Source organism: Rhinoderma darwinii, chromosome 1, assembly GCF_050947455.1.
Source record: "Rhinoderma darwinii isolate aRhiDar2 chromosome 1, aRhiDar2.hap1, whole genome shotgun sequence".
In the NCBI taxonomy this organism is placed as follows: Eukaryota; Metazoa; Chordata; class Amphibia; order Anura; family Rhinodermatidae; genus Rhinoderma; species Rhinoderma darwinii.
The window spans coordinates 457282641-457299250 of NC_134687.1; the positions used below are offsets into that span (position 1 = coordinate 457282641).

At 39.9% G+C, this 16610-nt stretch overlaps 1 protein-coding gene across 11 annotated transcripts in view; it reads right to left on the bottom strand.

The window, feature by feature from the left end:
• ARVCF (ARVCF delta catenin family member) overlaps nucleotides 1-16610 on the bottom strand; it is a 738556-nt gene that overhangs the window by 672159 nt on the left and 49787 nt on the right. The gene's annotated exons all lie outside the window — the stretch shown is intronic.

Here is a 16610-nt window from a genome sequence, read left to right on the forward strand (position 1 = left end):
TAGTTATTTTTATACAGCGTTCACCACGCGTTATAAACTACTTATTCTGCGGGTCAGTACGATACTGGTGATACCTAATTTATAGCACTTTTTTATGTTTTACAACTTATAAAATAATTTTTGTAAAGAAAATTGATTTTTTTCTGTCGCCAAGTTGTGAGAGCCATAACGGTTTTAATTTTTTCATTGACGCAGCTGTATGAGGGCTTGTTTTTAGAGAGACGAGTTATAGTTTTTATAGGTACCATTTTTGGGTACATGCGACTTTTTGATCACTTTTTATTTCAATTTTTGGAAGACAAAGTGACCAAAAAATAGCAATTATGTCAGTATTTTTTAGGTTTTTTTTTACGGCTTCCACTGTGCGGAATAAATAACATAATATTTTTATAGTTAAGTTCGTTATGGTCGCAGCGATACCAAATATGTATGGCTTTAGTATTTTTTTCAATAATAAATGACTTGATAAGGGAAAAAGGGCGATTGTGTTTTATTTTATTACTTGAAACTTTTATTGTATTTTTTACAACTTTTTTTTTTTTTTACACTATTCTTTAGTCCCACTAGAGGACTTGAAGCTCCAACTGTTTGTTTGATGTTCTAATACATTGCACTACCTATGTAGTGCAATATATTAGAACTGTCAGTTGTTCACTGACAGCAAGCCGATCAGGCTCCGCCTCCGGACGGGGCCTAATCGGCTTCCGTAATGGCAGACAGGAAGCCATTGTTAGGCCTCCTGTTACCATAGTAGCAGTCGCCAGCCTTGCCATCGCATGGCAGGCTGCCGATTTGATGCAGTGATTGCATTGGATCGCTGCATTTAAGGGGTTAATGGCAGGAATCGGAGCTAGCTCCGGTTCCTGCCTTTACAGTGGGATGTCCGCTGTAACATACAGCAGACACCCACTGCTGATGATGCCGGCTCAGCTTCTGAGCCGAAGCTGAGCCGGCGCCATCTTGCCGATTGTACCGGAAGCCTTTTGGGCACCGCCGACGACGGGGCATTGTAGGATTCCGTTACTGGCAGACCGGGAGGTAAGTATTAGGCCTCCGATCGCCTTTGCAGCCACCGGCAACCCAGCGATCACGTTGCTGGGGTGCCGGTGGCAATAAACTCCTCACATGCTGCGATCTCTATTGAACGCAGCATGTGAGGGGTTAATCGGTCGGATCCTAGGCTAGCTTCGATCCTGGCCGATACTTCAGGGTGCCAGCTGTAACATACAGCTGTCACCCGGCGGTGATGTCGCTGGCTTAGCTACTGAGCCAGCTCCATCTCTTTCACGTACAGTTACGTGGAATTGCGGGAAAACACCAGCTCCCATCACGTAACTGTACGTGAAATTGCGGGAAGGGGTTAATGACCAGCTAAATTTTTTCATTTTTGTCTCTTTGCCTTTCAGCAGCCAAAATGTTTTTATTTTTGCATTGACGTGGCTGTATGAGGCATTGTTTTATGTGGTAGAAATTGTTTTCTCTTTTGCAGTTTGGGGGTAGAAAAATGTCTTTTTATGGAGTGAATATAGGAAAAAGTGATTCTTTTTTTTATCCCGTTTGTTTATCCCGTTCACATTTCACGAATAATAATAACCTGTTAAATTAATTATTTAGGTTATTACAGTAATGTAGGTACCTAATATGTGAGGGTTTTTGTTTTTATCTAATGTAGGGGCAATAAAATATATTTTATGCAAAATAATGACTTTTTTAGGGGGAAATTTTTTTATTTACTTTTTTTTTTACTCCCATTGAGGGATACATTTATTTAAAACTTTATTTTTTACTTAGAATGTATTAGCATGTATGCTACTGTGTCACTATGACACAGGCTGCTGTTAGGGTACCGATGACCGAGGACTGACATCAGAGGGATTCCCTGATCTTTGATCACATCACCGGGTTTGCATTGACGCGATCAAAGATGGGCGTTCCTCTTGACCATGAAAATCCGCAGCGTATTACAATAGCAGCAGTGTGGGTGAGATTTCAACAAATCTTGTCCCCACACTGTGGTAAATATCCGCAGAAATGTCCGCAAATAAATTGACCTGCGGTGTGGTTACTTCAACTGCAGAATGCCAATTAATTCTGCGTATACGCAGCTCTTCCATTGCGGGTTTATCCATTGAATTTTAATGGGGTGCTTAAACCCGCAACAAAGCAGTGTGTGTTGCAATATTTGCGATGGAATTACAGCGATGCGCGGAAAAAAAGCGCAAGTCTGGCCTCCCCGGGTGACGTTGCCGGCCATGTGACCTCTGCAACCAATCACAGGGTGCAGCGTCACATGGCCTGGAACGTCATCCCAGGAGGCCGGACTACGCGCCGAGTAGAGGGAGGGGGTAAGTATGAACGTTTTTTTTAAATGTTCCGGCGCCGCTTTGCAGCAGAAATTCTGCCGGAAAAACGCACCACAATGTGGTTCTGTTTTCCGGACGGCATTCCCTGCGGTGTTCAGGGCTGATACGCTGCGCAGCTTAACGCAGTGTATCCACACTGAATACGTTGTGTGTGTTCCTACCTTTAGTGTTCCTGACATTTACAATGTTTCCCTCGGAGAACGAAAGAAAGCATGTCCTCTAAATGTTTATCTGGTGTGGTCACATTATAGTCCCTGCCCTTTCTCAAACTCTAAACTCAAAGTTCAACCACAGTACCAAGGTGCAAGTGTTTTCTGCATGCAGATTTTCAGATTTCATACAACTGTGTAATTGGCTTGTCAGGATTTGGTAAAATCAACATGTCAAAGCATTTAGAAATGTCCTTGAACACGCTTTTGCCAGCTTTTTATTAGTTTTAAGTGCTTCATTTTATACTCAGTAGATTTAACATTTATGTCTCACAAAAGTAATGCATTAAAAAAAATGTAAAGGCACTTTTTTTTTTTTAAATGGCAATCTACTACAATTACTAAACAACCTACTAAAGCAGTCTTAAAAGGCACCTGTCACATTAAACATGAAGTCCTATTTGCAGGCACCATGGTATAAATCAGATAGATCTATAGTTTTGTGGGAAAAGATTCCGTATAAGGCAGGAACACACACAGCGTAAACACTGCGGATTTTCCGCAACTGATTAATTGCGGAAAATCCGCAGCGTATTACAGTAGCAGCAGTGTGGGTGAGATTCCAACAAATCTCGTCCCCACACTGCGGAAACATGTCAACGTTCAAACCGCACATAAATTGACCTGCGGTGCGGTTACTTCAACCGAAGCATGTCAATTAGTGCTGCGGACACGCAGCTCTTCTGTTGCGGGTTTACCCATTGAATTCAATGGGGTGCTTAAACCCACAAAAAAGCAGTGTGTGTTGCAATATTTGTGGTGGAATCCCAGCGAAATTCTTTGAATGCCTTAACACACCATGACGGAACTGTACATCATGGTTTGCACTGCCTTAAGGCACCATGAAGTACAGTTACATCATGGCAGTTAGGAAACATCCGTCCCTCTAAGATTACCATGACTACTAGTCTAGCTTCTGGGCAGTTCTGGTTTTAGTTGTTGAGCCTATTCCACTTCTCTTTCTTTCTTCCCATCAGATTGAAGGGTGGAGTATTTAAATCTGGGTTGGTTCGGTTTTCTTTGCTTGTGATTTTCCTGGTTTCCATATGTTTGATCAAGCTACTGACTATACCCTGTACCTTTGACTATTTGGACTTTTTGGAACTGGTTCTCGGCTTGTCTTCGGATTACCCTTTGATTACTGATTTGGACTTTCTGCTCTGGTATTGCCTGCATTGCACCTCTTATCCAACACCGAACTCTGTTAAAACAACCTGGCTTCTATGCTGCAAAGTCCAACCTGCCTTGCGGTGGGCTCTGGCGAAAACCATAGAGCAGCCTTAGGTTCTGTTGATCAGAGCTGTGATGGATTTGGGGTTGCAGATTTATTTGCACGCTCATTCCTGACAGTCTCCAGCAGCCCTTGGGAAATCGCTCACCTAGCAATTCCATAATCTTCCACCCTGGGAATTGCTCAACTGGTAACGACAGGGAACTCAGATTCCTGCCTTTAACCCCTTAGATGCCGCAATCAAAAGCGATTGCAGCATCTTAAAGGTTTGTAGCTGTTTATAGCGATCCTGGGGGTTTCGATGGTTGCTATTATCAGCAACTGAAGGCCTAACAATGGCCTTCTGGTCTGCCACGTACGGAAGCCCATTCGGCCCCGCCCAGAGGCGAAGCCTAATAGGAATTAGTGTATGACTGACAGCTCTACATTGGTAGTGCAATGTGTTAGATTAAAGATTAGAGGTGCAGGCCTTCTAATCCCCTAGTGGGACAATAAAAAGTTAAAGTTAATAAAAATGTTGTACAAAAGTATAAAAATAAAAGTTACAGGTTAAAAAAACAAAGACTGACTTTTTTCCTATAATTTGTCTTTTATTATAGAAAAAAAAATTAAAACTTAAAAAAAAGACACATATTTGGTATCACTGCATTGGAAATATCTCATACGATAAAACTGGTATGTTATTTTTTCCGCATAGTTAACACTGCAAAATAAATGTAAAAAAAATCCAAAATCGCTATTGTTTGGTTACCACCCCTCACAAAACAGAATAAAAAGTGATCAAAAAGTCGCATGTAACCCAAAATAGTAACAATAAAAACTACAACCCGTCCCACAAAAAACAAGCCCTTACACAGCTTTTTTGACTGAAAAAGAAAAGTTATGGCTCTCAGAATATGGTGACACAAAAAATAAATGATTTTTTAAAAAAGTGATTTTATTGTGCAAGCGCTGAAAAACATTAAAAAAAACTATTACATATGGTATTGCCGTAATCGAATATCAACCCACAGAATAAGGTCAGAAAATGTAATTTATGATCCACGGTAAAAAGAAAAAAAAAGAAAAGAAGAAAAAACATTGTCAGAATTTATGTTTTTTAGTCACCTTGCTTGCCAAGAAATTGAATAAAAAGTGATCAAAAAATGGTACCAATGAAAACAACTGCTGCGGAAAAAAAAAAGTTCTGGCTCTCAGAATATGAAGACACAAAACGTGCAGAATGCGTTCCAAAAAGAGGATAAGATCGGACACCATTTATCAGTGCAACACTGGCCACAAATCTATGAATTATTATTTATTTACCGCATTATTATACCACCTTATTATGCCCTGATGTACTCTGCCCAGCTTACATATGCCCCCACATTATAAACTGAAATACCAGCAAACACCCCGAACAGAACTACCACCAAGCAAAATCTGCGCTCCAAAAGCCATATGGCGCTCCCTCCCTTCTTAACCCTACAGTGTGCCCAAACAGCAGTTTACCTTCACAAATATATGTCATTATCGTACCCGGGAGAACCCGCTTAACAGTTTATGACGTATTTGTCTTCAGTGGCACAAACTGGGCACAACATATAGTGCACTAAAATAGCATATCAGTGGAAAATTGCAATTCCACTTTGCACCATCCGCTGTGCATTAATTTATAATGAAAAACACCTGTAGGGTCAAAATGCTTACTGCATCCCTTAAAATGCCTTAAAGGAACAGTGTCATCACAAATAATTTTTTTATATGTTAAAGATGTTAGTGCTTTAATAAAAACGTTTATTTTCATTTGTGTGTTTGTGTTTTACTGTTTCTTATTTTTACACTTTTTCTTCCCTATGGGGGCTGCCATTTTTTGTTCCATTTCTGTGTGTGTCGATTAACGACACACACAGACATGGAATACGGCAGCCACAGTCCCATAGGGACTGCGAACGGCTCCCGTCCCATTGACTGCCGTGTACGGCGTCTGTGTGGGAACTGCGCATGCGCCGCTCCCACACAGTCCTATTCGAAATTGGCGCCGTCCGGCGCCATTTTCCTGTGGACCGGAAGTCGCGGCCGGACAGTAATATTACTACTTCCGGTCGCGGCTTCCGGACTTGTGCACATGGAACAGCGGCAGCAAAGGGAGCGGACGGGCCGGAGGGAGCCGCGGCGGCAGGAGCAGGTAAGAGATTTCAATGTATGTTCGTGTTTGTGTGTGTTTACTACTGTATGTAAACCTACTACACTGTGGGTTACCTCAAAAAATGGCGACACACAGTGTAGGAGGTTAAACCTTTCAAACCCCTCGTTTATCCCGGCACTAGCCAGGATAAAGGAGGGGGGGATGCTGAGAGCTCACTAGAGCGAGGGCTTTTAACCCAATGTTGCAATGCTGCAATTTTGGGAACTAGCTCCATCTAGTGACCAAAAATGGGTAGTATTATAAATTAGAAAAAATTTATAATATTTCCTGACTCGCGAAAAAAATAAAAAAAATTTGAACAATGTTTAATCACCCACACACTAAATGTTTAATTTTTAAAAAAAAAACATGTTTTTCTGGCAACACATTCCCTTTAAGGGGTATAGTTTCCAAAATAGTAGCCACTACTTGGGGGTTTGTTTTACTATTTGACCTCAGAGCCCTGCAATTCTGGGCCAATGCTGTGAAAATCACCAAAATGGGTCTCAAATGCGCATGTTGCTCTACACTTCTGAGCTCTGTTATATGGCAAGGCAAATAATAAATGACTTTTCACGTTTAAATTGGAAAAAATGTATAGTTTCACAGCCTAATTCCAATAAATTCAGCAAAAAACCTGTGGGGTCAAAATGGTCACTATATCCCTCGATAAATTCCTTCAGAGGTATTATTTCCTAAATGGGGTCACTTTTGGGGGGTTTCCACTGATTTGGTCCTGCAGGGGCTTTGCAAATGTGAGATTGCGCCGCAAAAAATTCCGGAAAAATTTGTGCTCCAAAAGCAAATGGTGCTCCTTCCTTTTTAAGCCCTGCCATGTGTCCAAACAGCAGTTTACCACCACATATGGGGTATTGCCGTTCTAAGAAGATTTTGCTTTACAAATGTTGGGGTGGTTTTTCTCCTTTATCTATAGTGAAAATCTCAGCTAAAACGACATTTAATTAGAAAAAATGTAGACACTAAATTCAGGAAAAAAAACAGTGGGGTCAAAATGCTCACTATACCCCTCGATAAATTCCTTGGTTTTCAATTCCTTGGGGGTTTCCACTGATTTGGTCCTGCAGGGGCTTTGCAAAGGCGACACGACACCCGAAAGCCATTCCAACTAAATTTAAGCTCTAAAAGACAAATAGCACTCCTTCCCTTCTGATCTCTGCCGTGCGTACATACAGCAGTTTTTTTTTTTTAACACATATGGGGTATTGCTGTAATCGGGACAAATTGCTTGTCAAATGTTGGTGCACTTTTTCTCCTTTATGCCTTGTAAAAATGTAACATTTCTATGTTTTATTGTAAAAACTGTAGGTTTTCATTTTCATGGCCTAATTCCACTAAATAAAAAAAACAACAACTGTTTGTTCAAAAAGCTCACTATACCCCCTGATAAATTCCTTAAGGGGTGTTGTTTGCCAAATGGTGTCTTTTTGGGGTGTTTCCTCTGTTTTAGCCCCACAAGACCTCTTCAAACCTAACACGGAACCTAAAATAAATTCTAATAAAAATGAGGCCCCAAAATACACTTGGTGCTTCTTTGCTTCTGAGGCCTGTGTTCAATCCATTAGCACACGTGTGGAATATTTCTAAAAGCTGCAGAATATGGGCAAAAAAAATTTAGTTGGGTTTCTCTGGTAAAACCTTCTGTGTTACAGAAAGAAAAAGTATTAAAACGGATATTCTGCAAAAAAAAAAAAAAATTTGCAAATTTAACCTCCACTTTGCTTTAATTCCTGTGAAACGCCTAAAGAGTTAAGAAACTTTCTAAATGCTGTTTTGAATACTTTGAAGGATGCAGTTTTTAAAATGGGATGATTTATAGGGGGTTTCTAATATATAAGGCCCTCAAAGCCACTTCAGAACTGAACTGGTCCCTAAAAATGTTTTGCTTGAAAATGGGAGAAATTGCTGCTTATGTTCTAAGCCTTGTAACGTCCTAGAAAAATAAAAGAATATTCAAAAAACAATGCAAACATGAAGTAGACATATGGGAAATGTTAATTAGTAACTATTTTGTGTGGTATTACTGTCTGTCATACAAGCAGACACATTTAAAATATTAAGAATGCTAATTTTTAAAAATTTTCTCTAAATGTTTGTGTTTTTCACAATTAAACACTAAATAACTCGACCAAATTTTACCACTAACATAAAGTCCAATGTGTCACGTAAAAACAATCTCAGAATCGCTTGGATAGGTATAAGCATTCCAAAGTTACTGCCACATAAAGTAACACATGTCAGATTTGAAAAATTGGCTCTGAACCTTAAAGGGGATATCCAGGGAATAAAAATTGTTAACCATTAATATTATCAGAAAAATACATCTCACTTACTAATATAGTGTAATTTTGATTTCCATTCTGAATCACGAATTGAGGACCCCATCACGTGGTGCCGGAATCCCTGTATTTTTCTGTCACAGCCCTATTTGACAGAGGAAATGCTCCCCTTTCTGTCTGGTGTCGGTGTGTCATCAACCACGTGACCCCTTCTGCTCCATTTCTAAGGCAGCCCTCTTCCTAGTCCTGTCGCTCTCGGCCAGGCAGCGTCAGAGCGCATGCGTCGGCTCACCTCCTCTCAATATGCATGCTCCAAACCTTCCAGGGGATCCTGGGATTTGTAGTTTTTCAGCACATGCTGAAAAATAAAATCCCATCCAAGAAGCATAAGAAGACAACCATGTGTGCGGCAATATCGCGGTAAGTACCCCAAAAATAAAGTTTAATGCCTGGAAATGTTACATAACAATAGGAGGTTTTAAGAAGTATTTTGGGGATTTATTTATTTTTTCTTGGGCCGCCAGATAACCCCTTTAAGGCCCAAACCAGGCTGCGTCATTAAGCGGTTAAAACGCTGTCTGAAAAGTTATTAATAGTAGAAAAGCTGCTGTCTTAGGCAGATACTAAAAGCAGTATAAGAAAGGTACGTATAAATGGCTTTCCTTTTGAATTACTAATTGCCTATGAATAGTAATTTATGTAATTCGTATCTGGATGGTAACTTCTAATGGAAACAAAGACAACATAAATAGCAAATAAAGTCAGCTAATCTGAGAAAATATCTTCCTGGCAACACTATTCAATGATGAACTCTAATGAAGCTTATTCGATCTATATGCACAATCTAATCTGGCAGTGCTTTAAGGCCCTATTACACCGGCCAATTTTGGCCGATGAAACGAGCTCCGATCAACGAGACATCGTTGATCGGCACTTGTTTGCTCCAGTCACAAGGAGCTATGTATGCGGACGAGCACTTATTACTCCAATCGCTCTTCCCCATACATTATTATTGTGTCGACAGCGCGTCCCTCTGTTTACACAGGGAGATGTGCTGCCGACAAAGATAATATTTCAGTTTTTTAAAACGATACGACCAGCAGATGATCGAGCGTTTGCTCGTTCATCTGCTGATCGTTCCCGTTTACACAGGGCAATGTGCGTTATATGAACGCTTGTCTGCCCGATAATCGTCCAGTATAAAAAGGCATTTATTCCCATTTCCCCTTCCAAATAAACATGCACGTTTGGCCTTTCCAGGAATGTATGTTTATGGGGGTGTCAGGAGAGATAGCTATCGGCTCAATGCTCAGCTATCTTATATGTATGGTCAGTTTAGGAAAATAGAATGTTCAGTAAGTAACATTATCTTCATATACTTTTCCTGAAGATCCACTGGAAAAAATTGAATACACATCACAGACAATTGCTCATACTGCAGTCATAGTTAACTAGAACAGAAATTAGCAGTGTACAGTCTTTGCAAGAAATAATTACTTTATTATAACATTTTTATTTCTGCAGTGACAACAATTCATCCACAGCATTACAGCATTACACAATTACATGGTATTATTATGCATTATTATAAAATGCCAAATGGGCTCGTAATAAGTTTGGTTGGGTTTTAAGTAGTTTTATCAAGATTTGTGAACAAGACTAATAATTACAGATCAATACTTAGTTCAGCAGACACAGACAAGAATATTTTTGAGTAATGAAAACTAAAGGCAGTCATGCATCTTCAGTGAAAGAAAACCAGCAATAAACAAGAGACACTCTAGCAGAGGAGCCTAAAGGGTCCTGCAAGGCATCCCAATAAATCATAACATACTTTGTGGAAACTCTTTATGGAACATCTTTTTGCCACAATCTCCGTGTATTAATGAGTCACATATTTATCTTGGAGTCTTAGGGGCTTTGTGAGCATAGAGCAGAAAGTCATCAAGAGAACCACTATTTGAGGCGGTTAGAGCCATCATTGGTAACACCTGGGAGCTTTGCTGCAATTCAGACCTATATTTCATCAGCGCTCCCATGGACAGAGATGGTGACAGAACCAGGGATTTCTTAGATCATGCTACTGAGAAACAAGTCAGACAGCCCCTCAATATAGAGTATGCCGTGTGTTACTATGTATCTACTCTATTAGGCCACTCTTAGGCTGGGTTCACACGACCTATTTTCAGACGTAAACGAGGCGTATTATGCCTCGTTTTACGCCTGAAAATAGGGCTGCAATACGTCGGCAAACATCTGCCCATTCATTTGAATGGGTTTGCCGACGTACTGTGCAGACAACCTGTAATTTACGCGTCGTCGTTTGACAGCTGTCAAACGACGACGCGTAAATGGACTGCCTCGGCAAAGAAGTGCAGGGCACTTCTTTGCCACGTAATTTGAGCTGTTCTTCATTGAACTCAATGAAGCACAGCTCAAGATTTACGAGCGTCTCAGACGGCTCGCAAAATGCGAGGAGGAGCATTTACGTGTGAAACGAGGCAGCTGTTTTCTCTTGAAAACAGTCTGCCTTTTCACACGTAAATGACAGCTAGCGTGTGAACATACCCTTAGGGTTGTGCTACCTGTGCAGGCCTCATGGAGCATTAGATGCCCCTGCTGAAGTGGGTACCACAAAAAAAACCTGTCATCTCAGGCTTGTGACCACCAAAAATCTTAACCCCTTGCCACATCATGATGCAACTGGGGGGGGGTAGAGAAGTATGGAGCGGGCTCACGGGCTGAGCCTGCTTCATACCTGCAAGTATCAGCTGTGTATTACAACAGCCGGGATAGGCGTTAACTTAGATGTGATGGTCAATAGCGACCGCGGTATCTAAGCAGTTAGAAAGAGGGGACGGCCCCCTCCGTCAGCCCATCGCCCCTGCGACGCAATCATGGGGTGCCGATGGTAATCATGGCAGCCAGGGCTTATTGTGAGCCTGTAAATAGCACCATACACTGCAACACATAGGTTTTGCAGTGTATTTTACCAGCGATTGAACTATTGCTTGTTCATATTCCCTAGGTGAACGGGAAAAAAAAGTAGGAAAACGGTTAAATAACATTTTTAATAACATACAAAAAATAATAATTATTAAAAGTAATTTTCCCTCTGAAGTAATATAAAAAACGGAAACATAAGTGTTATTGCCGTGTCTAATAGTCTGATCTATTAAAATATCACTGTATTTAACCCACCCGGTGAACGCTGTAGGAAAAAAAAAATCACAATGCCAGAATTGCTGTGTTTTAGTTACCTTGCTTACCCAAAAAAAGACACAGAAATTGATCAAAAGGGCGTACCAATAAAATCTGCAATTTGGCACGCAACAAAACAAGCCCTCACGCTGCTCCATCGACAGAAAAAAGAAAAAACTATGGGTCTCAAAATATGGCAAATAGTTTTTTCTTTGTTAAATAAGTACATCATAAAAAAAACTATATTAATTTGGTAACAACGTAATTGTATTCACCCGCAGCATAAAGTTATCATGACCACGGTGAACGCCGAAACAACAATACCCAAAAAACAATGGAGGAATCACCGTTTTTTTTTCTAATTTCCACCTACAAAGAAACCTCAACTCGTCCCACAAAAACTATCCCTCATGCGGCTATTTCCATGGAAAAATAAAAAAGATATGGCTTTTGAAAGGGAGACAGGAAAATGAACAACTGAAAAATGGCTGTGGCGCCAAGGAGTTAATATTAATGTATAGATGTGTTATTTAGACATTGTATTGCTGTAGAGTGCGCAGCCTAAAAAACTTAAGAGATCGAAAAACAAAAAACAAAAACTGCAATGATTTTATAATAGACTCAAACACAATGAATATTTTATGTTCCTGGAATGTATTTTAATCCTCTACTAGTTCAACAAGAATTACACACATCACAATGCTATACAAGTTAGACATTACAGTTTTGATGTATAGAATTTTGATTTATAAAGTTTATGATTTATAAAAATTACAGGCAAGATAAATTCCCTATGATTCAATTTAGATGTGTACTCTCTGTTATGACTAGACTTACCATTAGGCCGGATTTACACGAGCGTGTGCAAAAAACGCAGCGTTTTGCGCGCGCAAAAGCTACTTAACAGCTCCGTGTGTCAGCCCCGTATGATGCGTGGCTGCGTTATTTTTGCGCAGCCGCCATCATTATGACACTCTGTTTGTATGTTTGTAAACAGAGAAGCACGTAGTGCTTTTCTGTTTGCAAACATACTTTTTACTGCTGTTGCGCGTCACACGGAAGTGTGTCCGTGTGCTGCGCGTGATTCTCACGCCCCCATTGACTTCAATGGGTGCGTGATGCGCGAACAACGCACAAATATAGGACATGTCATGAGTTTCACGGACAGTCTGCACGGCCCCATAGACTAACATAGGTCCGTGCGAGGCGCGTGAAAATCACGCGCGTTGCACAGACGTATATTACTTTCGTCTAAATAAGCCTTTACATGATATATCATATTACATTGCTTCTCTTTTGCTTCATGGAGAGATCTCTATGTGAGTCTCCATCCACACCTGTGTGTTATAGAAAAATGGAAATGGTGGGGAACATATACAAATATATATTTGTATTGCATTTTCCTTTAAAGAGGCTCTGTCACCAGATTACCAAATCCCTATCTCCTATTGCATGTGATCGGCGCTGCAATGTAGATAACAGTAACGTGTTTTTTTTTAAAAAAAACGTTCATTTTTGGCCAAGTTATGAGCAATTTTATATATATGCAAATTAGCTTTGAAATGGACAACTGGGCGTGTTTTTTTTCGTATTTCCAACTGGGCGTGTATTGTGTTTTACTAACTGGGCGTGTTTACTTGTTTTACTAACTGGGCGTTGTGAATAAAAGTGTATGACGCTGACAAATCAGTGACCAATCAGCATCATGCACTTCTCATCGTTCCCACCCAGCTTCTGGCAGTGCACAGATGTCTATTTGACCATTTGTGAACATTTTCTTAAGAATGGCGTTATGCAGTGCTGACGGCCATGATTTCAGCTATGTGTCATTTCTATGAACTATGCAGTAGTTTTGTTAAACTTATGGTTTATTAGTTGCAGCGCGCTGTGAGCCTGGCGTATTCATGAGCTGAGGGATAGCTGCACAACCACCACTGATTCATAGCTTTTACTGTGCATAGAGAGAAAGCTGTCAATCAGCAGCGGGGGAGCCTGAAGCTCACGGTTACGTCTGAATACAAGTTCACAGGGCTTGCAGCGTACTGCAGCTGGTAGGATATTAGTTCACCAAAACGACTGCATATTTACACACAAATGACAAACTGCTGAAATCAGCATTTCTGTCACTACTTCATGCTTCTCTCATAGAGTGCATTATTAAAGGGGTTGTCCACGACCGGACAACTGATGACCTATCAACAGCGTGTTCTCGCGAGAACACGCTGTGTGTCTGTGCACTGCCAGAAGCTGGGTGGGAACGATGAGAGGTCGATGATGCTGATTTGTCAGCATCATACACTTCTATTCACAACGCCCAGCTAGTAAAACAAGTAAACACGCCCAGTTAAAAACACAATACACGCCCAGTTGGAAATACGAAAAAAAAAACACGCCCAGTTGTCCATTTCAAAGCTCATTTGCATATATATAAAATAGATCATAACTTGGCCAAAAATGAACGTTTTTAAAAAAACAAAACGTTACTGTTATCTACATTGCAGCGCCGATCACATGCAATAGGAGATAGGGATTTGATAATCTGGTGACAGAGCCTCTTTAAGGTCAATTCATAGTGGAAAAATGGTCGCGTAGGAGATGTGGAAATAGACAAAAGTGCTCATTGGATATGCCACAAATGTCCTTCGTTGGGAAACCCCTTTAAGGTATTTCTCCTACGCCGTTCTTTTGTAAATCAAATAAAATATCAGTGTCTTCGTAGGCCCCATGCACACGACCATACTTTTCATCCGTAATTATGGATGAAATTGTGGACCCATTCATTTCTGTTGGCCATGGACACATTTTCGTATATTTACGGATGTCTGTCCAGGCCGTAGAACTGATCCGCAAATTACAGAACATGTCCTATTCCTGTCCGCAATTGCGGACGGACGTGTATCCGTAGCCGTCGGATCCGTATTTGTGGACAGTAAAAACCTTTACGGTCGTGGCCATGAGGTCTTATAATGTGAAATAGAGAACACCAAAGGGGTTTCCCCATCAGAAGATAAAATATACCTAATCAATTTCTGATCGGTGGGGGTCTGACTTCTGGTACCCCCTCAGATGAGGAGAATAAAGGGGCTGCAGTGCTAGTTTAACAGGGCCTAGTAGGATTGTGTATAATGCTGTGTATGCCAAATAAATTAATTATATCTAGATCTGATATGCCTCCTTTAACCCGTTAGTGACCGCCCATTAGTGTTTTTACGGCGGCCACTAACAGGCTTTATTCCGATGCAATAGCATTTTTATAGCTCTGCATCGGAATAAATAGAGCAGGGAGCTGTTAAATCTCCCTGTTCTCAGCTACCAGAGTTAGCTGAGAACAGGGAGCAGCCCTGCTCAAACGGGCGAGATCGATATCCGTATCGATCTAGCCCGTTTAACTACTCAGATGCGGCGCTCAATAGTGAGTGTCGCATCTGAGTGGTTTTGGAGAGAGGGAGGGTGATCCCTCTCTCACCCCACCGGCACCCTGCGTAAGTTGGCAGAGCAGTTGCCTGTCCGTTTTACACGGACAGGCACTAATATTTGTATTGCAGTGTATTATAAAAGTGATCGGACGATCGCATAGTGAAGTCCCCTAGTGGGACTAGTAAAAAAGTAAAAAAAAAAGTTTCATAAATTTAATAAAGAAAAAATAAGTGAAAAACAAATGAAAAACCCACTTTTTCCCCTTACAAAATGCTTTAATATTAAAAAAACAAAAAAAATAAAAAAGTTACACATATTTAGTATCGCCATGTTTGTAACGACTCCAACTATAAAGTTATTACATAATTTAACCTGCACGGTGAACGCCGTAAAAAATAAAAAACAATGATGAAATTGCTGTTTTCTGTGAATCCTGCCTTAAAAAAAAATGTGATAAAAAGTGATCAAAAAGTCGCATCTACTCCAACATGGTACCAATAAAAACTACAAGTCGTCCTGCAAACAAAAAGCCCTCATAAAGCTGCATCGGCAGAAAAATACAAAAAGTTATGGCTCTTGAAATATGGAGTCACAAAAACAAATAATTTTGAAAAAAAAGTCTACTGTCTTAGTTTTTACTGTGTAAAAGTAGTAAAACATACAAAATCTAAATAAATTTGGTATCGTTGTAATCGTAACAACCCGTTGAGTAAAGTTATTGTGTTTTTTATACCACACGGTAAATGGTGTAAATTTAGGACGTAAAAATGTGTGGCAAAATTGCTGTTTTTATTCTATTCCCCCCCCCCCCCCAAAAAAAAAGTTAATAAAAGCTAATTAATAAATTCTATGTACCCCAAGTGCTATTAAAAAATACAACTTGTCCCGTAAAAAACAAGTCCATATACAGCTATGTCGACGCAAATATAAAAAAGTAATAGCTCTTTGAATGAGACGATGGAGAAACGTAAAAAATAGCTTGGTCATTAAGGCCTAAAATAGGCTGGTCACTAAGGGGTTAATGCCACATAATGTTCTATTAGTTTAAAATCCCTTTAATGTACGTCAGTGATGACATAAACCTGAGTGATATCCACTATGTACGGCCCCAGAAACAGATCATTCAGATGCAATCGTTTTATTTTCTATCAGTAAAAGGGGCAACAATAGCAAATATTGCAAACTAAAAAAAAAACAAAACATTGTGTTTTATATATTTCCGTAATTTTGTTTATTCATGAAACAAAATGTTCAGTATATTTTAATCTGACAGTCATCCAAATTAGATTTTTACTAAGTACCATGCTTTACAAGACTAAGTGTAGAAACTATAGCGGCATATTAATAAAGCCGAAATGAATGGCACGTACTAACCGCAATTCATGAAGTGAATCTAGACTTTTTTTTTATGACAAAATCCATATATTTTGTCCTTCTGGTTTATTAAAATCTAGTTTATCAGGAAGTAAAATGGAACTGCTTTTTCTTTGTGTAAGCAGTAAAGTGAATATTGATAATCAATTCAACAAGATCTACTTCATGTACACCGTGGTGATGATATATGAATTGTGAAGTAAGAACTTGATGTAACAGTCATCAGGCTGTTAGCCCAGAAATATTTGGTCAAGCAAAGAAAGTAAACAACTCAAAATGCATTTTGTTGGAATTTATCATGACAAATACATTGAACCATGTTTTATCTTCATACTACTATCACTGAGCATC